This window comes from Aulonocara stuartgranti (genome assembly GCF_965226115.1).
Source record: "Aulonocara stuartgranti genome assembly, chromosome: 11".
Taxonomy (NCBI): domain Eukaryota; kingdom Metazoa; phylum Chordata; class Actinopteri; order Cichliformes; family Cichlidae; genus Aulonocara; species Aulonocara stuartgranti.
The window spans coordinates 7,793,393-7,819,106 of NC_138947.1; the positions used below are offsets into that span (position 1 = coordinate 7,793,393).

A 25,714-nucleotide genomic window follows, 5' to 3' on the forward strand; every position below is an offset into this window, starting at 1 on the left:
ATGGTTAATTACATAATCCTCCTAGTTGAGCTAAAACTAACCAACCTTCATGAAGGGTTACCCCAGGGTGAAGCTTAGAAAAGCTTATTGACATCTCGCACCCGCTTGGTTAAAGGGGTGTGAATTAGATCTGACTGACGCAATATATATTGACTGCACACTTCCCTGAACACCAAAACAGGGAATCATGTAAAATTCTAACCCTGTGCCTCCTCCTCCCCAAGAGTCCACTTAAAGTAATTACCATGTTGATGGTGAATAGGGAGTACCAATAAACTTGCAATCCTGGTTCCTTGTAGTCAAGACCTTAAATAAAATAAGTTATTAAAGCCATGAAAATATTTTTTTAAAAGCTATATTTAAAAAGCCAGACAAAATCCAAATAAAGAAGGATACACAATGGCCTAAAGGGTTTGAGTAGCTTAAAGAAAGACGAAATACAGTGTGACCATTGACCATTTTTTTCTTGGGTTGTTTTTAGCCAATATTTTCTTAAATTAAAGGACAGCTGGGATCAGCAGTCTACTGAAATACCAAGTAAGTCTGTAAGAAAGAAAAAAAAAAAGGAAAAAAAAAGGGATTTACAAGCCATTTTGAGTAATTTCTATCAAGACTTATGTAAAACTACTTAAAACTGATTTCTGACATTGGCAAATAAGAATTGGAATTACTTTAAAAGTATATCCTTGAAGTGTGTCTTTCATTTTTCTCAATTTCATTATATTAATCTATTCCAAGTAGTAAAAAAGCATTTTTAAACACAAACTGAGACATTATGGCTTCAAGGATGCAAAGAGCTTTGTTGCCACGAGATGTGTGTCGCAACACACATGCAAACTCACATGCAAATTAAGTTCCCGTCTGACTTTTCAGAGTGAACGTGCGTAGTGCTTGTCAACACATCACAAAGCCAACTACACACTACTACACAAAATTTCAATAGCAGACATTTTTCTTCATCTGGAATGATCTCACTCTAATCTCTCTGTCATCTGAGAATTTAACAAAGGATCAGCATTCAAAGGCATTTCCAGAAAATTAGACAATTTGCCAGCAGAATAAAGAGTAATGGACAAAAAAAAAAAAAAAACTGGCACAAAACATCAGTGCTGAAGCTCTAACAAAGACTAGTCTAACGACAGAACCAAAATCTTGAGCACCTGTGAGTCCAACTGGGCAATGCTAAATTGATGACAACCTAATAAGACTCGGCCAACATAAAAGGAACGCGTAGAGAAAAGAGTTCAAAATCTATTGATCTTTCAAAGTAAACACACTTTCTAAAATAATAGGGAAAAAAATACCACTTCCCTTTTCGTTGTGCATTTTGGCAGTAGTTCTTACAAAAGTTTAAAAAAAACCTAACATGATTGATTTTCTAAAGAGGTAAAAGCATACATAAGCTTTTAGTGTTTTTATCACGAATCTTGCATCATTTGTGTGTCTATTATTACTTTGCATGTTGGTGCCCCACAATGTTGCATAAGGGTATTGTTTTTTCTTTTTATATAGAAATCATAATCCAAAAAAGCCACCACCTCTAAGGTCTTGTCTTTACGATCAACAAAGTCTCTCCTTTGAGACCACAAATTCTTCAGTGTCACCTCATAAACAGCAAAAGAAATAGCTGAGGTGAACCCCTTGCAGTCTTTGCTTGCGGTGGACCCAATTTTCTCCCACCTCCTCTAGTCCCTGTATCCTTGTAACTTTGAAGTCCAGCCAGCTTTGAAAAAGGCTGCAATCTCCCTGCCATGACCAGGCAGAGGATTAGCCAAGCCCTGCAGGACCGAGTGGAAAGAGGACGAAAGAGGGCTGGAGGAGGAGAAACGCCATTTTCCACAACGGTTGTATATGTGCAAGCAGCTCTCCCTCCAGCCAGAGCCGTGGGGGATTAGCAAGCTACTAAGGAAGCAGAAAACAGACCTCCAAGCCCCCTTTTTCATGACTTCCACAGAAACCAATTTACAGCAGAGAACTGGGGGAGGCCGCTAATTCTCCCCATAACCGCCTCCTGCTTCAACTCAAAATCCTTGTTGTGTCACTCACAAAAATCTGCTTTTGTGAAACTGCAAACATTTTCAGAATACCAAACTCAAGGAAGCACGCATCTACAAAGGATTCAATTATTGATATGGGAACTTCATTGACTCAAAAGTAACATTTCAATGTTCACAGAGCAGGGGAAAATAAGCAGTTAAGCTCCTAATCTCACCATCACACTTGATACGATCGGTCTCGGTCACCCTGGAAAGTTTGTTTTCCCATTGTGAGGCAAAACAAAAGAGATTACTCATCTTTTATCCATATTAAGTGGTAATATTTGTCTGCACTTTGAGCTTGTACATTTGCAAGTTGTGCATTCATTGTATCACAAACAAAATGCATTAAAAGCAGACCGTATTGTGCAGTGTGCTAAGTACGTGTCTAAATGTGTCACAGTGAGCTAATGACAAAAGCGTGCATTTCAGAGGAACTTAGCAAAGAGGTCAGGACATTTCCTCTACGAGCGGAGGAATTCAAAAAGACTATCAAGCATTCACCAGTTACGGTACAACAACAAACACATTACCAGCACCTCATCGAACTTAGTAAATCTACAGGATCTCAGGATATAATACAGCAGCAAGTAACAGCAGCATAGCTTAAAAGAAGCAACAATGAGCCTTGGTTTAAAAGAAAAAGGCAGATCCATATACTGCTGCTTTCCCATCAGCGCTTTTCAAGTAATGGGGTCTTTTGTCTTATCTGTGACTGAAAGGAGCTTGAGGACTTTGGCCTTCATCCCTTTGTTGTTACAGAGTCTCTTGTGGAAACGGCGGATTGGCCCATAGGCGTGGGTGTGTGAGGAAGAGCTAGGCGGCCATGCAAGCACATCAGACTTGAGCGGTCTTAATAAAGCTTCCCTCTATCCACCCCTGAGATCTCCTCACCCCAATTATTCGCCTGACACCTCTACCCTCCTCCATCTCCTCTTATTTCTCACAGCAACCCCCCCCCACCCTCAGCTCACCATCCAGTTCCCAGCTCTGATCAAGGCTGTCCCTTTGCTGTGCTCAAAGCCCCAGAGGCCTGTACAATATCGGGCTGCTGGTGGCGTTTGCTTCACAGTCTGCTGCTTGAATTGCATCAGGAGTGTGTCTCTTCTAGTATTGACATAAAATCACTACTGTTCAGCCAGCAACAGTGGAAAGTTCACTCCAAATTTAAAATAAAGTTCCACGATCCAGAGAGAATCAAGAAGACATGACCAAATAAGATATTCTCACAGAAACCTTTAAACACTGGGTTTAAGAATGTGCATGCTGACACCTGATACTTCCCAGTGTTTAGAGAGCCCAACATTGTACAGTGAAGCAAAGATGAACAAGACTCTTAACTTATGTTTACATTCAGTTTCTTTGTCTATTATTAACTGGCATGAATAACAGTAAACGTAAACTATGGAAAATAGCATACATAAGTCCATCATGCATCTGTATTCACACATACAATGCAGTTCAGTACTTTTCTAGACATTTTCTGATGCTGGTGCAAACATCCAAAACAGTTTGCTGGAACATTAAATACATTAAATGGTCTTTATGCAGAGAGTTGCATAGTACAAAGTCTGTGTGTTGTACGATTTGCACTAATGCAGGAACAGCATGGTTAATAGTTCAGCAAATTCACAGCCAGCTAGTGGTTACCTCCTGCAGACTCTGCCGAGGCAGCACCCTTGCCTGACAAAAACTCCTGCTGTGGGTCCTGAAGTGCAAAAGGGCAATTGTGCACAGTGTGCTGACCTTTTTCTTCCAAAAATGTATGCAGTACATGTGTGAAAATGACTATGAACTGAAACCTGAGTAATTTTACCTCCCTGCAACATCAGATCTTACTCTTAGGGTTGCTAGAAAAGTTTTTCAACGTAAAGCTGCACAACTAAGTGAGTGCCTCGTGTGTCTAATAATCCCTCAACAGTGTGAGCTAAAAAATAAACCGGATGTGCACAAAAACTTCAGCTCACCGCAAAGAAAATTAGGAGCATAAATGATGACATGCTAATAGAACAAAGAACATAACAACGAGTCTAAAAACCAAAACAGCTCATGAGAAGACCACAACAAAACACTCCCATTTCTTTGCTGTTCTGTCTGCCATTTTTGAGACATTTTATGCTTTTACCTTCAGATGCCTTCAAGGTCACAGCAGGGCTACATCTGGCCAGCCATCTGTCTCCAGCCTTCCCATGAGGCATCCTGTCATCGGCACTCCTTGGCCCTGTCCTCTACTGTCCACATTCAAGCTCACAAGGGAAATGCTTGGCCAGACACAATAGCTTTTCAGTGATGCTACAAGTTTCTGATGCATTTGTTCAGTTGTTCTCCCCATTGACTACCTGTCTACCTGACAACAGAGCTCACAGCACCAGAAAACATTGACATGGACAACACCAGACATGTGCCAATTTGCAATTATCGAGTATCGATGAATGAAGAGACTTTGGACATTTTTCCCCCTGAGGACATTAAGTAACAGTGATGATGAGCACTCTAAATCAACATAAGGAACCAAAACTTCTTGATTTAAAGTAACCATTTCCCATCTGTCCATTCTAACAAATGCGCTGTGCAATCTGACAAACTCTACATTTTCATTTTCTGGCAATGTAGGCAAACAGTCCCATATGTCATCAAATTCAACAACTGCCATTAACAGAGCTTCACCAAATTCAAACCAGTGAGAGCAAAAACAGAAATATAGAAATCTTGACCACTCAAGCAATTTTGACAACTTGCAAACTCAAACCATGAGCTCAGTCCGTCACACTTTCTACGTATCACTGTAATATGTGGTTCTTATGCACGCTCTGACTAAATCAGTGGTTCTCTAAATTTATGAATGCCCCCTATTTCGAAAACAAAAAAAGTTCATGCTCAACACCTCACAATTTATGTGATTTGCAAGAAAAAAAATTATATTTTAATTGAATAAAGGAATACTATCAGCAAAGTCTTTACCTAAAAATAGCATATTCATTCAGTTGCTTAGCCCACCAGTTAAAAACCAGTGGACTAAATTAAGTTTGTCCTTGGATAATGCTGTATGGCAAATGTGTTAAAGCTGGTTCCTTACCTTTGATTAAATTAATTAGATAGATACAGTGCTGTATGTTCAATCACCTATTTTTAAAAAAAAGCAGCAGTAGCAGTGTTTCCATAGACCATCCATTAATTAAGTATCCTCTGTAGATGCCTCATGAAAGTAGAACTTTCACTGTCACATATATTCAGTTCAATCTAAATACTGCATTTGAAAGATCAGTGAATAGTGACTCCGTGCCTCATCAAATCAAATCTTATTTAACTTTTAATTACATTGGATCCATTTAGAAAGTCACACTTTTAGAAAGAAGCGGCAAAGCTTACCTTAACTTTTCAAACACTCTGCTGAATCCAGTGATCCACCAAACAGGTAACTAGACCAGCTTGGTACACACTCCAGCTGTCAGTGAATCTGTGAATGAAAAATAGGAGATGCCTCTTAGATCTGTGTACATCTCAGACATAATGCAGGACAGCTTACGGTGATGCTGCCTAAGCCTTGAAAAACAGTCATAGTAGTCATGTTGTATTCTCCATCACAAATCTCTAAAACTCCAAAGTATAGATAACAATGACAAGTATCCATTGCTGGGTGTCCTATTCACTTTCATCAGAAAAATGCCAGAATGTGAAATGAAAATGTGAATCAACTTGCTTTGAACTCTGAGGAAAAGACGTTGCTGGAAATGCTGTTCGCATGACAACAGGTTGCTTTTGCAATAAGTGAACAAAATCTTTTGACAAATCCAAGAGCCCAAACTTGCCAAATCTGATGATGGCATCTCAGCTCACAATCTGCTCTGGCAGTCTGCTCCCAGAAAAAACGTCTTCACCTTGCCAGTGCACAAACCTAAACAGAGCTTCATACAGCCTGATATTACCAAAAAAAAATAAAAAATTCCATCTGAGCTGAAAGCTGAAATGTAAAATGTGAAATTCTGAGTCACTGATGCATAAAAGTTGACAAGTGATTATCTTTCTTTTAGAAGGATGTAGTTCCTGATCCTATAGCAAAAGTATTTAATTTGCTTTATCATATAGCCATAGGGAGTATGTAGAGTCTCAATTATTAAACCAGCAATAACTATTAAGCATTTTTGTGAAATACTGTGTAATATAATGACCTAGTTGGATCTCCACCTGTCCCAATATTAATTCAGACAAATGGTGATGACTGAGGTTTAGACCTTTACACCCTGCAAATTTCAAGTAGCAGAGCCCAGAAAGACTTGCAGAGGCAGCATCCTCTGGATTAGCAAACACTCCAGCTGGCAGCCACATGCTGATGATGGTTCAGTTAAGGTTAAGGCATAGCCAGCTCGCCAGCATATTTTCTTCTCTCTCAAGTTCTCACTGTTTTGACAAAAGGACCACAAGTCCCAAATGGAAAGTAGAACTGCTGTGCATCAGTAACAGCCTATACCAGCTATTGTGACACCATTGGGCGTGCGGTCATTATTTTCTTGCATCAGTGGTATGTTGACAATAAGGATCTGTGTTTGGTATTTGTTGGAACTTACAATACTGTCTGAGAAAAAACACAAAACTTCAAAAGGAAGATAAGGGCTTGTGGAAAACAAATTCCTTTGCCTGAGCTACAAAGCTATCTCTGGTGCACTTTCAAGACTTTAAATTGCCCCTAAATGCATCTAGAAGATTTCAGTACTGTGTTCTTGTGTTTTTACCAGAACTAAGGAAGATTTAAATACCATACATCAGGCCATCTGGTAGATTCGTGCAACGTGTCTAGAAATAGGGGGGCAATTGCCACAAAATATACAACTCAGTATTGTGTGGCAATTGCTACATAAATATATAAAATATCAAACATATTACCTAAGGTTGCAAACGGTTTAAATTGCATTTTCAATACTGACAAAAAAAAATCAAAAAATAAGCCCTGACATTAAAGAGAAGTACTGGAGATTTTTCTTCTTAGTGTTATATTAATCTGTCCTGAGCGTGTGACGAGCATGAAAGAGAATCCCTGATCATTAGAACTTTGGACTAGTCTGGGCTCACACTCAGCTCTTAATAAAACCCATAAACTAGATCCTTCTAATAGAATAATTTCAAAACCACAACTGGGAGCTACAGCTGAAGGAGTAATCAAATTGATGCCTCATCTCTGGACTGGATGTTTACTTGTTTTCTTATTTGCTTGCTTTTGCAAATTCAAGCTTTTAGTCATTTCAGTATAAAGAATCAATTACGGTTATATCGACTCCTCCAAGCTCATGCCTGGGGAACGACTTTTCAAGTGACCAAAGTAAAGAAATGCACCACAATGAGACTGGAGATGACCCTATCATTTCTCAGTTCCAATGAACAAAACACACCACATGCACATTTTTTCAGATCAATGGTGGGGAGGAGTGATTAGCAGTTCTTAATTACTATTTAATTATACTAAAAAGCACAAACTTTCAGGTTGCACGGAAAGCAAAAAGCCTCAGTGTGAACGCTCACATCTTCTCTAACTCTCAGCCTTTGGTTAATCATCCGAGTTCGCTGTAGGAATATTTATTCGCTTTTTTATTCACTTTTCATATCACTCCAGAGTGTATGATCTGGGCTGTGACAATTCGTGTGATGACTCAAAGCTGAAAGCCACTAAAATATTTAGGCCAATCACACATTGAACTTATTCTCACCTTATTTTTAAACTAATTTTTTTTTTTTTTTTTTTTTTTTTAAATACACAAGCTCTTGTCAATAAGGCCGTTTTACAACTAATTTACACAGACATTAACAACATGATCAACCAAAATCATAACAATGGGTAAGATTATTTTTTTTAGTTGAACAATTGACAACATTGTTAAATGTGTTCACTTACTAGTAGTTCAGTAAAAGGACACAAGGACATGTTGTGCTGCTTCCTCAAGCAGAAACAAGCCAACTTCAAATATCAAATCCACCCTGATGGGGGAAACTCAGGTTTAAAGGGTTTCCCATCAGTACAAGGGATCATGAGGTTTTATAGTGATGATGAGTGCCATGTTTCAGTCTTATTTGTGACCTTTCTTTTTCACTTGAGGAGATGGGAGACATTTAAATGGCATTGTCCCACTGCAGATACTCTATAAGGATGAACTTTTTAGTAATCATAATCACAGTTCTGTGCATTATTCTGCTCTCCCTGTGCTAGTCATTTTAACAGATCAAATTCAGTTTATGGTAAACAAAGTCAGTGAAAACTTTCTGAAGTTTACAGTAATTGAAGGGCTCATTTTATCATGCCTTTGATTTTGTTTATTGTTTATTCCAACTTTAGCATTGTTGCCATATTCTGGTTAGTGTTTACCAGAACATGGTTACTGAAAGGAATGATTAATTACTCGTCTGGCTGTGAAAATAAAGAAAATTGTTCAGCCTTTTAGGTGACTGTCAAGCACTTTGAACACCGCTAATTGAATGACTGATATAACGGTCAATGGCCACTTCAGTTGTGCAATTTTGAACAACTAATAAATCTATCAGAGGAACTAGGGAGTGTTGCCTCGTCCATCTTCTACCAAATGGCAAACAGACCACACTCCTGCCCTTTCCTCACTCAGCTGCCTATTAAAAGGGAAACATGTGGTCTAGTGTCTTGTTTCAGGGAAAGTGAAAACATACGCCCGCTGAGGTACACAGTTGAGCAGAGGAGTTGCGCATGTTGTGACAAAGAGTGGCTTTTCCCTTCCCTTGTACCGCATTCTCTCACTGCGAATCGCCACATGGGGTAAGGGTAAGTGGTTTGACCAGTCCCTGCAATCACTAGGCAAGGCCCCCTACCTTGATAGCCATTCAAGGAAATCAATCAGTATTCAGGTCATGAAATGGGGATGCCCCCTTAACACACAACCTCTGACCCATGCAGGGTTCTACTCCGAGAGCGTGACAGGGATTTGTGCTGCCAGTGTCTGCTGCGTGTCCGACACTAACAAAGTCCTTGTGTTGAAGGGAGGAGCGTGGCCTGACCCTGTCCACCTCTGACACAATAATTCCAGCTGAGGAGTTCAAGGTAGCCTGACCTGCAGCTGAACCGGTCTATGGAAACATGGCTACAAGCTCTAGCTGAGCCTTTTCCTCAATCCCCTAGAGTTCCATGGAGAAACAAGGGGTGTGCTTGGGTTTCGCGAGCAATGCCGTAGCGTAAATCGCCACATTTATTCCTTCATATTTTACTTAATATCTGAACAGTTGGAAAGCCTTCTTTCTGTCATGGGAAGTACATGGGGGGCAGAATTAGCATAACGTAATTACACTGGGGAACGATCCAGGCTCCAAGGAGCAAGACATAACCTGTAATTTACCATAGTGCTCCCTATGCAATTGACAGTCAGGCTATGATATTGGAGATAAATGTCGAAATTTGGGCTGTTAGCTTAACTGATGGTGCATTCAGTATGATAATAACCACGGTCTTGCACACAGTGAGCCTGACGAGCAGTCCTGCAATAGCTCTTCACCACTTTTCCTCCCCTCCATGGGGGTATTATCATGCTAATCTAAAAGACAAGAAAAAATACATTTCAGTGAACAATGATATATAATAATAGGAAGCAGGGATCTCTGAAACAGTGAGGAGACAAAAGAAGGTATTTTCACCCTGCTCCGCTAAGCATTGTAAAGGGCTGACAAATGGACACAGATATTATGCTGGCTGGTTAATTAAAAGAACATAGTCTAATTAAAAAGATCTTCCTTGTGAATAGACTGCCGTCTATGGAGTTACTGACCTCTGTCTCCTGCACATGTTAGGCATAGGCCAGTCAGTAGCTCTCTTCTTTCACAGATTTAATTTTCAAATCAGAGGGGTTTTGACTGACGAGCGGCAAACACAGTAGTACGCTGCAGGAAGTGCACTAGATCTCGGTTGGGGTGCTGGTACTTGATAAACGGCTTTGAATTGCTATTATATAGTCAATAAAACTTGCACATGACATTTGATTTAATTCCCCATCTTTCGTGCAGAACCTTTTCACAAAAAGGTCAATATATCGAGTTTTTCAGTTAGTACAAATTTGAAATGTGTTCAAAGACAGTTTGACATGCACACACGACTATGCCTTAAAGTTATTCTGCTATTTTTTTTAATGACTTGACTTGTTAGAGAGCAATGTTTCTGGAACATACAGTACTGTCTTTATGTTTTGCTCAAAAATTGGAAAAATAGATTGATTTACTGAAATGTGCAATGTGAGTTTGTACAATTCTAACAAGCCTGAAAGTGAAAATGTGGTAAGACCACCTTTATTCTTCAACATAGCCTGAACCCTTGTAGGCAAACTTTTTTTTAATCATTTCTTTAAGTAGTCTTCAGGAACAGTTCAGCCTTTTCTCCCAGTTTTCCTTAAGAATGGCTTTTTGACAGCCACACTTTCACTGATGTCATTTCTGATGCCAGTTCGAATGGCGTGCATGTGTGTCATTATCTCTGGCATTTTTCATAGATTCAACTAAAGAAATAGGAACAAATTATGCATTTATGTCCCAGGCAGTAAAGTGCTACTAAAGTGCCTAAAGATACAATTTAAAAAGTTTTCTGGTATGGGTAGACAACACTGGTCCATCCCTTGAGTTAGGTGCCTTTTATATGCTTGATGATTCATAGGTCAGAGTCAAGTGTTTCTGAAAGATCTTTAGAAATCGAAGAGATCTACTTCTCAAGACGCTTTGGAAAAGAAATTACAAAAAAGACACTTATGGCAAAAATATTTTAAAAAAAGAAACAAACAATAAAAACCATTATATATGGCATAGCACTTTACTTTCACTGGAAGAAGTTGGTTGTTTTATCACAAAACAGACACCAAGCCTAATGTTTGCACTCTTTTATTGTGTCAATATATGTTACACACCCCAAACCCCATGCATGTGACAATAATTCTGCATTAGTCCATTTTGTTTTACCTGCTTGTATGAGACAGATAAGTAGGTAGGAAAAAACAACAACTACTATTTGCAGCATCCCACCTTTGCCTCCAGGCTGACACAGCACTTTACACTTCAACACCACTAAAGCGCCCGTTAGCAGTTATTGTATATCTTCACACAGACACTGCAAACATTAACAGTAACTGTAAAACTAATAGCAATTACCCCTTTGGCACATCAGCCATCTGTTAAGTTATCATTAAGGTGGGGGATAGTACAAAAAATGATGACAGTAATGTTGGAACTAGAAAGCAAATGTTGAGTCCTGCGTGTCTGTAAAGTCAACAGGCAGTGTTAATTTATATCACAGCTATTTGCAAGCTTTCTGAAGCTGAGATAAGCCCACTAGCAACTAGACAAGAGCGGCACCCTACTTTACCAACTCTGATCAGCAACAAAATTCTGACAACAGAAACATAGCACAGTCAGACAATCTGGTATCAAAGTCATACTGAGTATTTCCTGGGTATTGATATCCAATGTGAAATTCTACTATTGTCACAATCCTAGTAGAAAGGGTTTGATACTTAGTAATCCAGGAGAAATATTGCCAACTCAGTGGCACTTTTAAACTCATTTAAATTCCATTGACAAAAACTATCCTGTGAGATCAAACCTTATTTTTCCAGAAGGATCTGACAGCTGCTGGTGGACAGAGTTGCATTGTGAAAGGTTGACCCACGTCAAACCTACTTGGGTCTAAATGACTAAAATCTTAAAACCAAACAAAAGAAAACTATGAGACACTGCAATTTGAACAGGCCTTCCTCTTAATCTTGCCATATTGTGGAAACTTGGTATTTGATAACTTCATGGCCCACAAACGAGTAAGAATTCGGGGTGCCTCACACAGAGGGGAAGCCCCCCTCGTTTTTTTTTTTGGTTTTTTTTAAAGAACCCACATATTTCATAGTTGAATAACGAGAAATAGTGTTTGTTTAGTGATTGTGCAAAAAAAATACAGCTCAACTGAAATACACTTAAGTGTACATAATAGGGTTTGTAGCTCATAGAACTGTTCTTTCTTTTCCATAAGGCTGCAAAATTGACACCTAATAATGATAATTTTAACAAAGCTGTATAAACCTGCTTCAGAGCAGCATAAACACTCGTACCATGTCTTTCTGTCCAAGTTATAAAACTGGGCTTGATTCTCCTGGCACCTGTAGCTACAGGCCAACACTAATGCAGACTGTCTGTGTTTAGCTGGAGGGCTACTGTCAGCCTCAGATATGGCCCTGAGAGTGAAAGTGTAGGTGTTGCCCCCCCTCTCATTCCTTTCACCCAGCTGCATGTCATTGACTTGTGACATTAAAGCAAAAGTGTGGTCTGCTGGTTTGTTTACCCTCAGCTGGCTTTCATGCCATCAGTCACTAAAAACTGCCCCTCAGGGAGAGACGATGGAAGCCGGGAGGACAGAGAGGGAGGCAATGAAGACAGCTCAAACAAGGTTTCATTCGCTGGAAATTGGAAGTTGCTCATGTGGTTGAGTGGGTGTGTTTTGTTGTGTTTGTGTGTCTCTTGGTGGAAATAAGTTTACAGCCTCAGAGTAAATTAATGAACATGTTTTTAAATCCCGGCACAGTCATCCACATCACTGTGGAGCGCGCGCGCGCACACACACACACACACACACACGCACGCGCGCACACACACACACACACACACACACACACACACACACACACACACACACACACACGCCAAAATTATCATGTGCAATTACTCTAAGATTGTTTTTATGTTCGGGGAATTATAGTTTGACTAACAGAATTTTTTGACAAGCAACATGACCTTTTCCTTCACCAGTGGATATCCAAAATTCAATAACACAGCTGCAAATTGACATAATTGATGGTTATTTTATATTTTATTTATATATGCTCAAGTAAGAAGATTCAACCTTTGTTTCCATTTGCTTTCTTATTTAGTCACACTCACTATAACCCAATTATAAATGTGTCATGTATGCAAGATGCTTTTTTTGTAATGCAAAAAGAAGAAAGATGAACAGCTCACAATCTGAGATAACACATGAAGCATGATGCAAGAAATGTTAACTTGGTGCTCAAATGATCCTCTGCTTATTTGATTAGGGAATAAGCAGCAATTAAGTTGAATTCAATTTAATCTATTGCAAAATCAAAATAAAAGTAATTTCCGTGCATTTACTGAGGTCAAGACTAGGGATGGGTACCGGTTCTGACATAAACTGTAGTAACCAGACCGAAAAGCAGAGCACATTTCGGTGCTTTATTTTTCCTAAGCTGTGATACATTTTAGATTCTAGCCAATCATTTTACGTTTCCGAGGATAGTAGGCGGGTCTAGGTACGTACGTTCTCTTATGCAGAGCTACAGATTAAAATGCCCAAGGCGAAGCGGTCAAAAGTCTGGCTGTACTTCACAGCAAAAGATGCAAACTCAGCAGCCTGCAACAAGTGCTTTAAGCTGATACTGTCAAAGGAGGTAACACCTCAAATCCGATGAAACACCTGGCGACGCATAGCGTTTTTTTTAAAAGCCGAGAAATGCGCCGTATTTGATAGCTTGCTGCAAGACCTCACACCGTGCACATCTACTGCGGGTGGGTTGCCAGTTATCGGACCCGGAGCAACATCCCCCAAAGACCCGAAGAATAGAGTCCTGGCCCCTAGCCCTGCCAGTGTAGCAGAAATGAATGACGGGTGATGATGGCAGCAGCAGCCGTTCTTCTCTGTGTGAGTAGCTTAATGTTGTTCGTGTGTAATTTACGTTGAGTAGGCTAACCACGTTATTACATTAATGCATGTAAGGTGAACTAGCAAACACCATCATAGCTACATGCAGCTGTCTTCTTGTTTGATGGCAGATACTCCCTTCACCCTGGCCAAAAAGGCTAAAATGACCAAAGAAAAAGTGGAAAACAGTTAAACATGAGAGGTTTTGGACAAAGTTTGTGTTTTTTCCATTGATTAAGCACTGCTTCCAGCCAAGAGTGATACCATATATGCCCCATAGCTGCAGAAAAGGCTAACATTGTTATCTTTTTTTTTTTTTTTTTGTAAAAAAACAGCTGAACATGAGAGGTTTTTGGACAAAGTTTGTGTTCTCCATTCTTTAAGCACCGGTTTGAGCACCATTTCAAAAGTACCGGTTTGGCACCGGTATCGGATAAAACCTAAACGATACCCATCCCTAGTCAAGACCTTATAGAGGTATAGAGCAAGCTTTAACGTATTAATCCAATCATGTTATTCATGTTTTGGGGCATTTTAATTTGTTTTTCTCTGATTTGTGTCAGTAAATTCACGTTTGGCGTTTTTAGTCTATGGTCAAGAAATAAAAAAAAGCAACACAGTGTGACATTTTAATTCTTCTTAACATTTCTTTGCATCAGTGCTTAACCATCAAGGGATTCATGGTGAATCTATGAAGAATTCCTCTTTTTTTTCCCCTAACCACAAGAATGCAAACTCATACACAATCACACAGCTGTGGCAGTGAGTCAACACATGGTTAATAAACTGGTACACACACTCTCCAAATGGAAAGAGTTCAGGGCACTTGAGAGGAGGAGGAGGTCTGTTTTACTCACCCTGGACCCCTGCCCGGTTTGGATTCATATGACACTAACTGAAACCCCCTGATAAACCCTCCCCCTCAAACACTGATATAAAAATAGCCTCAGTTTAATGGAAACAAGCCCGGAGTTCTGAGAAATGGATGAAAATGACCAAGCTAAGTGTAGGCGAGCAGACTTATCGCACATTGTCCAAGCCAAACATTCACTGCACATATGGTGACCACTAAAATATACACAAATAATAGCATGAGAGCGTCAGAGCAGATTAAAGCGGCCAACATCCGGCCCCAAATGCTCACACAGGTAAAACATTTCATACTCACCCAGGAATTCACAGTTAAATCTTAAAAGAAAACACACTATAGATTCTAATTTTAACACATTACAGATTTAAGCACAAGGGTATGCAGAGTGTTGTTTGCACAAAATCAGCCACAATTCCTATCTGCAAAGCACAGGGTGCATGCATAAGAAATCGGATAAAGACCCCGAGGGAGGCCGAGAGTTGGGAAGCCAGTCTCGGTTCCGGAAAATATCAATCTACCTTCCACCTAAATTTAAGGTTTGCAGAGTTTAACTTCTGCTATCCATTTAAAGTAAGACCAGTACGGTAAGTGCAAGTAGACTTGCCCAACCTTTCAAGGAATGGGTCAAGTGGTTTGGGCTATTTTTGGAAAGTTTGGAAATTAGATGCATTTATGATCTTCTTTCAAAGTATGACTGTCATATTACCATCCAGCTGTGAGAAGAGCCTATTTCATTTTCAAAAGATGTGAGATAACTCCCTGCAGAAAAAAAATCAATTCTCTGACCACTTAAATGAATTAAATATGTGAATACCTGTCACCTGAGTGCGTGGAGAATAGAAACGAGGAACTACTACTGTTTGAAGGCATCAGCTGTGGATGAATAGGACAGGAGGGAAGGAGGGGGAAAAAAAACGTAGGTTTTTAATTTCCTGCTTCATTTCACGTTTCAGGGCCATAAAAAATTCTCATTTCAAAAAAACTGCAATAAGCAACAATGAGGCATGATCATAACTCAAAGTTACTTCAATAGCAACAACACACCAGACCCCTCCTCCCTCATGCAGTCAACCTAATTGCTTCAGTCGAGATCTGACAAGCAAGACAATTTCTGTGCAACAGATTATCAAAAGAGAAACCTGAGAAAAATCAGATATTCAATCTCTCAGTCTCACTCTGCCAGAAACTCTTAACCCACATTGCTTTGCATCACCCAATTCGTTCCGCATATCTGCTCTACAGCCTTAGCGATGGCCATTTCAACATCAACACTTTGCACACTTCCTTCCAAGTCTTTCAGTGCAACCCACTTCTGGTGGATTTCAATTATGTTTGGCAAACCTCTCAAATGTGAGAATTTGGCGGGATTCTCTTTTTTCCCCCCATTATACACTTGATACATTTATGTGCATGCAGACCTGGAAGTATCAACTCATTTTATTGTTATTTCCAAAAACTAATCAGTTGATTTATAGTATGAGAAATAAAATAAATACAGTGGCTTAAAGTGCAATATGACACTTACAGTTGCTTGTTTCATATGATCAGCTATCAAAAGATTTACTATGAAAACAGGCCTCATTCTGCATTTGTGTTTTAAAAAACAAAAAAAGAAGTAATGATGCCAGCAGCTCCAATATTGCTCTAAAACATTAGCAGACTGGATTACTGACACAACATAAATTCCTTACACACAGTACTCACAATCTTTACAAAAATAAAGTCTCTCATCCTCGAAATGCGCAAAGCAGGCATGCATCTGACTAAAAAGTATCACTCTGTTTAAACAACAGACTAATGAAGAGTCTAAAAACAACTGTATCAAAACAGACACGGGTGACAGCTGATTCTCAGGCATTGTTAGCCGGCTTAAATGAGGCCAGTCTTTTTTCTGCCACCCGATCTGGATCAGCCTTGTTTTCTCTCAGTTCACCATTTCAGGAGTTGTGAGATTTTAATCTGTGCCACCAAAAGCTCTGTGTGTAATGATATCCAGCCAAACATGTAGGGACAAACTAGCCCTTTTTTTATTAATAATATATATTTTTTAAAAAGACCCAAATGTTTGTCTTGGATAGAGACGTGCTCCAATTCAAAGCAATACATGTCTGTAACAACTTATTCTACGGAAAATAAGCTGTGCCTAATGTTCTTTTTGAAAGTGCAAACCAAAACAAAAAGAGCTCTGGTTATCTTGTAGGTCTTTGCCAGGGACAAAGATGGATGGTTACATTTCCTCCAGAAACAACAGCTGTTTGTTTGCAGGAAATAGGAGAGTAACTTGGCTGTTAGTAGAAGCTGTGATAGCCACTGTGGCTGAACAGGCAAAGAAAAAAAAAGCTCCACTAAAAGAAGCAAAAACTTCACAAATTGAAAACAGCATTACAGTCTTGCCCACACCACTTGATTGAGAGCCAATCTCTGAAAAGTGAGGCACACACAGAAAAAAAAAAAAAGAAGAAGAAAGAAACAACAACCAGCAATGAAGACGAAAATGCTGAAGAAAACACGATACTGCACAACAGAGAAAATAGATAAACGTTGTTGAGAACATGCACTATAAAAAGGCTCCAGGTTTAGTGGAAAGGCGATCAAAAATTGTCAGAAATAAAACAGGAAAATGCACAGGAAACAAAATAAAGAACTTCATCATACTTAAACTGCCATACTGCCAGCTAAAGGACTGATATAATCTTTTGTGGTTAATTGTCAAAACACAAGAACTTCAAAACTGCACTGATGCAGCGCAGAACTGAAATAAGTTAATTATTAAGGCAAAATTAATCTCTCTCTTATCTTTCGCTTTACAAGCGAATAAAAAACAAAACTCAAAACAAAACCCAAATCAAAGATCTACCAGCCCTCCTGCTCTAGAAAAACAAAAATCCAACACGAGGAAATGTTGCTGGGCTGCACAGCAAACTGGCCAAACCACATTACTACAACTTCCACATTCATCTTGTGATGCACACAGCAATAAACCAAATTGCTGGAAAAGGAGCTGCTAAAACACATTTGTTTTACGAGTATTAAGAAACCCAAAACTCCTTTGTTTTATTCCATATCAAATCATTACAGTTTTTGAACAATTTCTGCTCAAAGTTTCTGCCTGTAAAATCTATAGTTTAAAATTTAGACATATATAATTATAGCTGTATATAGCAAATATGTTTGTGTCCCCATAACATGTTTCTTGACTAGCCACTATTCAAGTGGTTTGTTTGTTTGTTTGTTTGTTTTTTTAAATGCATCTGTCCTGAATTATAGATCCTGCTTCAATGTTATGGCCAGAAAGGTCATTGAAAATTTCAGGTTTTTATCTTTAACAGTTTTGAAGATGTTCCTGTTCAAACATTCAGATTTCAAAGTGTGAAAAACATGCTGGAAGTAGGCTGACTTTCCCATTTCAGTGAATGTATATGGAGATGGTCGAGCTTACAATGATTAGAGAATGACCCCAATTATTACCAGAATTTGATCCATCCGATACAACATCATTTGGAAAGTGCGGAGGAGTCATACCAATGTGATTATTTTCATGTGTGTGGGGAGCCAACAGGAAGTCAGCTGGGTGGTTTGGCCAGAGGCCGTCTCACTTACACACACTCCCTGCAAGCTCAGCTCAGAAGGATGGCAATTTGCATGCTCTGTGAGCCCAGGTCTGCAAAAACACACAACTGGGTAATTCATAGAGGACACTTTGCACATGTGTAACTTTTACTGCTGTTATTCTTGTCTACTTTGAGATCTGTGTTTTCTAGTTCTTGGGTTATGGCCAAATTAAAGTTACAAAGTTTAACTCCAAGAATTGAATATCATTCTCCAACTGTGCCACCAAAATATTAAGAATACATGCAGAGCAGCTATCTTAAAATACTCAAACACTTAAAAAAAGTGTCATAAACAACCAAATATGACCTAATTAATTCACATTAGCAAAGCTTTTGTAACTGACTGCAGCAAATGTGCAACATTTCTCTTTGCTACACAGCATTTGTAACATATCATGGCTGTGTTTCAGGCGATAAAATACATAGTTTGTTCGCTCCCTCACACACTAATTTTAAAGTGTAGTTTTGTGTTGTTCTGTACTCTGTTTATCGAAGCCAGTTGTTCTGGCATAACTAATACAGGTTTTTGTTCTTTGTTCGATCTTCCCCATATGCTACACCAGCTGCAATTTTTCCAGTGTTTCGGCCATTATGTGTGTGACATAGACTGGGCAGTCTCAATAAATTGCACTGCTAAAAACAGTTAGATGGGACAAAGGATCGGAATCGAGAAACAGTTCTCCACATTTTTCAATCCATTGGAATTGTATGCCTTTAAGCCTCTAAGCCTCTAAGCTCATCAATTCCTTTTATCAGAGCTGGCATGTTTTTCTGAGAGTCACACATCGCAAAACAGTGACATTAAAGCGCAGAGTTTTTTGTACACTTGGGCCTTTTTATAGGTTTCAACAATGTTTTTGTGTGGAGACAAAGATAAAATCAGAAAACGAAACACTGCAAGACAAGCTCAGTAACAATGCTGATATTAATAATCAGATATCCAACTGTCTACTTTAGTACTTTCAAATGCACTGCAGTAATAGGCAAGTACAAGCCAACTTTAGTGCCTAATGTCTGATCATTTTTATTAACATACCAGCATGTTTAAGTACAGCACTATGAAAAAGTCTTGACCTGCCCCCCTTTTTACTTTATATTTTTCTTAAAAATTAGAAATAGGTGCAGTGCATTGAATAATATGCAAACATAGGCGTAAATACAGTATATAAGTCAATATTTGGTATGACCATTTATTCTTCAACGCACCCTGGACTATCTTAAGGAAAGCTTGAGATGACTGTTGTTGTGATTTGGTGTTATATAAATAAAAGTGAACTGAATTAACTTGATTTGAACTTAATTGAATTAAAGTTTTCTTGTAATTTCTTTAAGTAGTCTTTAGGAAATTCGGATGTTGGTCGTCTTTAGTTACGTTCTCTGTCAAGATGATCCCATACTGCCTTAATGTTCTGCATTTATGATGTTACTTTTGGTAACTATTGGTAAATAGCTAAACAACTAATAAGGTCTCTGGTGTACAGTATATACCATTTGAATGAAATTAATATTTAGTTTATAAAAAAACATAAAACATTCACTGTAGTTTCCAATTTTACCAATACAAGCAATAAGGGCGCGAGACTGGAAAGTCATGGAGCAATTTGTTCCATGTTAAGCCTGACTGGCTAATCAATGATGCAGGAGGACTGCCCACATTATGAAGTAATTAAGAGATCATTTGGAGCAACAAACTGGGCCCTTCTGCCATTCCCCAGCTGACCCAACTAAGAGTTCAAGAATCAAGAGCTAGTATTTATGAGCAGAGGCTACTTAAAGAGACACGTGTTTCCTCATATCAGTTGCTTCCTACAATTAAACACAGAGGCAAGAAATGGAATCATAAATGTGGGGATTTCTGCTCTCTGTGGATGTAAGAGAGCCTGTTGTGATGTCTGCATTATCTTAATCTTTGGGGAGCTCTGCTACTGACTGTTGTGGTTTTCAAAATAAACTGGATTCTGTGGATCACACAGCTGAATGGGCATTTTGGAGGATCTTTGTGCTTATTCAATAGCTAATAATTTTATATATTATATAAAAAACTTCAAGCGCACACAGCGCACTACATTAGCTACTTCTCCACATAGAATATGCATGAAAAATGACAAGAATTTATTTTTGGATGATTCATTTTCTTTCCATTCAGAAGAAATCCTTTTTGTGGTGCATGCTGCTTCCAAGCTTCCCCGTAGGTAGCGTACACAGCCTCCTTGTTACACAAATCAAAGAGTGAGTGTGTCTGATATCTGAAGATGGGTATTCTGTCCTTCATCTAAAGGGCAACTGATATGGAGTGAGAGAGACAAAAAGCATGAAACTACAAGTATCATTACTCGACTTCAGCATTTTTAAAAAGACAAACCACACTGAAAACAGTGAAACCTCAGTGCATGACTTAATACAGAAAAGAAACAAAGGAGAATAAAGCTGAGGTCTGATTTTTGACAAAGACTCCTTTGTGATACACGAGACCCCCATTTAGACTAAAAATATGAATTTGAGCTAATTTGCTGACATTGAGAGCCACAGGTTATATTTTCAACTCCAATTGCTGGACTGCATCCACCATGCTTCATGAAGTGTTACCAGACAATCATCCTGTGTTCCTGCCGCACTGCATGTGGCTGTGGCGAGTTGGAAAACAGAGACCCAGTCCATGTTTGACAAGGGGTTAATGTTTCTGAGGAACAGCTTGACAAAACCTCAGGAAGACAGCCAGTCTGGATAAAAGCACCAAGGCCTGTCTCTTGTCCAGTTTGTGGTTTGCCGCCTCCCGCCATCTTTTTCTTCTTCCTTCACTTCTTCCCTCTAGCCTTTCACTGAACTCAAAGGTTTTCCTCCCAAAACTTACACACTCATCAGCTTGGCTATAATTTTCAGTTCTACACTAACCACAGGACCACTTGCAGGATGAAGCTGCACGCCTGTTTTTGAAATCAAAAGTAATAATATGCCTGCTAAGGATTCACATCTAACAGTTAATGATTAGACCTGTCGGACAAAAATTGTCAGTGCCGTATTCACCTTTACTTTCAACAAGCTGCGACAATCACAGGAAAACAGATGCAGCTGGCAGTATATATTATGTCTGTGCCACTGGCAATCTGTAAATGAACTTTAAAAACCACACAGGCTGATAAACCTGGGAGATACAGTACACTGAATCAGCAAAATGATGAGCAACAGCTTTACTTCAAGGCACAGTAAAGAAGCTCCTTCTGCTCAGTAAGAAAAAAAAAGAACCAACTTAAACCCCCCCAAAAGCTACACTAGTCAGAATAATAACAAAGACCCACTGGCTATAATGCAAAAGGCACAAGGTAGGTTTGTATGATAGTCTTAAACTGTGCATTTGTAACGCTTGATTCAACATGTTAATGCGATTTCTTACCAGCTACGGCCAAACCAGGCCAGACCTGGAGGCCAAGGCCTTGTGGTCCCAGCAGATAGCCTGGACCAGCCTGTGCTGTGTCAGCCCTGGATTATGGATGACAGGGAGCCTGCGGGGCTGACAGGTAATAATTCACTCCCCAGGGGTCCCACATCCTTCGCTGGACACAACGCAACCAACCAGGAAAGAGCAGGGGAAGCAGCCTTGGACTTCACATCCTCTTAACCCACCCTCTTCCCTTTTTCAACCATGCCCTTCAAGAAGCCAAGCTCTCATTGCCTCCACAGTTGCCACGGGTTACCAGCCATTATCAAAATGAAATATGAGGTGCCACAGACCGGTGACTCTCTCAGGTACAGGGCCAAACAAAGTCCCATATGTTGCGGATGAGGAGTGGCGATTAACTGTTGCTTCCTGAAGCACGGCACTGCACCCACCCTTCTTTAGACATCAGCAGTTGCACAAGTGCTTAAAGTCTAAAGCGCTTCAGACAATTTTGAACATGATGTGAAACAAAATTTATCCCAAAATATATTATCTATGCCCTCAAGTTCCACTGAGCTCAAAATAGGGCACAGCAATTTACAAACTTCAAATTCGCCTGAGGGTTTAAAGTGTCTTCATCAGTCCTGCTGAAGTTCTTCTTTTTTTCTTTTCTTTTTTTTCCTTCTGACCAATCCAAAGTGCAGACTAACTGTGTGTGTGTACATACGCCTATGTTCTGAGTACTTTATCTTGATGATGAAAATGGAAATAGGCTTGCTGAATGTCCCCCAAGGGCCACAGTCCTCAGCCCCTGGTTAGGAGCCTATTTCAACCATCATTACCCTGAGGACCATTAGGAAGATGCCATCTGCACACACAGGGCCCCTCCATCGGGGCTTCTTGTCACTTCAAACTAAAAGCAAGCAGCGGAATGGAAATTGGAAATAAAATTACACACTGCGCTAAATGCACCATTAACCATGCTAACTGAGCGACCGACCTATCGGGGCCTGAAAATGAGAGCTGGACGAAGAGCAAGCAATTTTCAGCAGTGACAGGGAAATGAATGCACTGCTGGTACTTTGCTCTCGCTCACATTCACAACTATAACTCACCCATCAGCAGAATGTGACTTTCCTAATGGTAAGAGAATGAAAAAAAACAAAAAAAAACCAAAGAGTTGGTTCATTGCGACTGTGGGCGACAACCACAAATGAGGGCTGAATGTAGATTTGTATGAACTGTGCACAGTACAGATGGGACCACAGACCACCACTGCTGCTGCTTAAGCATTGGATACGTTACACAGAAGCATCCCACTAGTCCTGCACAACAGCAGCAGCACCTTTCCTCTGGTTAGCGCACCAGTTACATGTCAAATAAAATAACCTGAAGGCACACTGCAATGTCCTCGCAGCAGCAAAGAGTGCCAAGTCATTGTACAACTAGGGTAGGAAACCGCAAGCCATTTGTGGCTTCATCATCCTATGATATCACTGCAGCAGCTGTGAGGAGTGGGGACAAGGCAAAAAAAAAAAAAACCCCAAAGAAGATCACAAGATCTAATCACACTTTCTGCTTAAACATCTGACTGCTCCAGGAAAACATCATGCCACAGCCAGAACAAAAAGGCACATGCTAGACGAGTAAGTGCTGGCTCTGCTGTTCAATCCAGGCAAAGCAACCCTTAAGCTGAACATGAATTTTTAAAATGCCTGGGAAACTTTTGCAAGGCTACAGATACAGCAAAGAGAAACGGCAGAAGCGGGCAGCCTTTGAGTTAAGCAAGAGGGCATGCAGTCTACAATATCACCTTGCAAGAGTCCAGGATCGAAAAGGCAGTGGTGTAGTCTGTCAGTGTTTATGCACAACAGAGATTTATTTATTGTTGAAATGTTCTTAGCCTCAACTGAAACTGAACACCCACTTAAGGAAATTAGAGGACTAATGCACAACGGGCTGAGACAAATCGTGGTCTCCCTTTGTGCGGAGGACGGTTTAAAAGCAGCCACGAGCATCCATTTCAACATAAACATTCACCAGCGATTCCTAGGAAAGCAGGAGAAGAGAAGAAAAACACAGGTTTCCAATTTCTTTCTGCATCGTAGGCAACACTGAGGTCTAATGCAGGTTCTCCCGTTGAAACCTGTTAGAACAATGAGCTCATCGTTTTCCCTCCGAGTTTGGCATTAAGACAAGTAAGCGTGATTTAAGAGGTAAAATCTGTGCAGAGTGAGATGTGCCGTTTCACAATAATCCAACTGCCACGTAATTGCTGCTTTTCTTTTCCAGAAACTCACACTGATTTCCCCCTCTATCTGATGGTGAACAGTCTCCATTACGCACTAATCCCCCGCTTTTTTCCCTTCTTTCTTTCTTTTGTTTTTCCACAATCAGGTCCTTGATAAACAAGTTTGGGCTGCTTCCGCCAGAAAATAAACCAAAAATTCAATTAGTGTCTCAGGCGAGATGCCAGTCAGAGACGTGTTATCGGTTGCTTATTTGTGATAAGTTGCTGGGGACTCTTGCAGCAACAAGAGAGAAAACGTGTATGTCAGGGTTTCATATGACTATGCATATAGTTTTCGCTGCCGATGTTAACACAGCTTCCAAACCCGTCCGTGATACACACATGAAAATAATGAAAACAAAAAGGAACAGAGCTACTGCAAAAAAAAATAACTATTATATAAAACTGGTCTAACCCTGGCTGATGTCAGATTGTAATTTCTGTTATTCAGTTACCAGTGCAGAAAAAACGGGGACTTCGAAACACAGCCGAGAAAAGCAGCGGCTTCTCCGGACCATAAATGAAACTCCGGGAGAGTACAGGGACAGTTCAGGTTTATTAAAAGCGTCTGATATGTTGTTTTCAAGTGATTATCGTCGATCTTCACGTGCCTAAATAAGCTCTCTTCTGTGGCAAACTTAAAGCATCTGTCTCGTATTTAGCAAAGTAAGCACAGCTGCAACAGCATCGCCAAAGTCCTCAACTAGTAAACGAACCACTTACCTTCGTGCTTCCACCTTGAAAATACACACGTCGCAGTGTTTCTGAGATACTGTCGCAGAGAACAAGCTGTAAAGTCTCGAGAATGACGAAGGAAAAAAAGCGGGGTTGTTAGTTTTAGCTAGTTGTTTCTGAAATGGTTAGTATTCCCAGAGCGCCAGCGTAGCGAAAAGACGCCCCTCACTGTTGTGACAGGACTGAAGCTGGTTAGACTAAAATCACAACACCTCGGCTGCAGCTCAGACCACGCCCCGTAGTGCTGTTTGACAGGGATTCAAACCAATCAACGAGTGAAGTTAGGATGAGGTTGCCTTCGATTGGCCAATGGAGCAGTTTTTTGCGCTACGCCCCGCCCCTGTAATGCTCACTTTTCTCCCAGATGTTGAATGCATCAGCACCAGGGTCCCCATACAGTTTAGCCAGCCAATCAGAGCGCGAGATACGGGGTTTAAACGCAGATAATTTAACTTTATGGGAGGAGTTGAATCTATTTAAACCAATGTGAAAGTACTTTAGCCGCACTATTATCTTGCACATTAGCCCGCACTATAGGGTATTATAAAATGTTTGTTAGAGAATTATTTTTCTGAATTCAGTTGTTTGTTTTTTTTACACTTTATAATAAAGCATCTTATAACAGAAACAAAATTTAGTATAGTCATGCTAGTGGATTCGACTAATCTCTGCTGTTTGTACAGAATATACATGTATGAGTGAATATTGTTAGTGTAAGAGCCGTTCATTACAGTAATTATCAGTAATTGATATTATACATGAAGTGTTAGAAATATAAAATTTTAGAAAACAATGAAAATACTCTTCTTTACGTGCTACAAAAGCTCTTTATACAGTTTCTTATTTTGCCCTGCTAACACTCTTAAACCTTAAGATATTCAGCTTAAATGGCTATAAAGCAGAGGATAAAATCAGTTGTAGATGCTGGAACTAACTAAAAGACTTTCAGATCATTTTGGTTTGTGTTCCACAAATACTATAATTTCATACATAACACATTCACATTTCCATAGGGGATGCTACACTATGAAACTTGTGCATGTTCTGTCAGTATACTGAGGAAAATAGCTGAGTATAATCTGAAGAAGGGAACAAAATGTATCCAC

The 25,714-nt window shown here is 39.7% G+C and overlaps 1 protein-coding gene across 5 annotated transcripts in view; it reads right to left on the bottom strand.

Annotated features, from left to right (window-relative positions):
• sema6cb (semaphorin 6Cb) overlaps nt 1–24,822 on the bottom strand; it is a 146,818-nt gene extending 121,996 nt beyond the window's left edge. For all 5 annotated transcript variants that reach the window (XM_082552025.1, XM_082552027.1, XM_082552026.1 and 2 more), the window contains exons 1-2: nt 24,597–24,822; nt 5,406–5,493 (exon numbers count right to left, since the gene is read on the bottom strand). The gene's annotated coding sequence lies outside the window, so the exon portion shown is untranslated. The remainder of the gene's footprint in view (nt 1–5,405; nt 5,494–24,596) is intronic.
• Nucleotides 24,823–25,714: the final 892 nt, after the last annotated feature.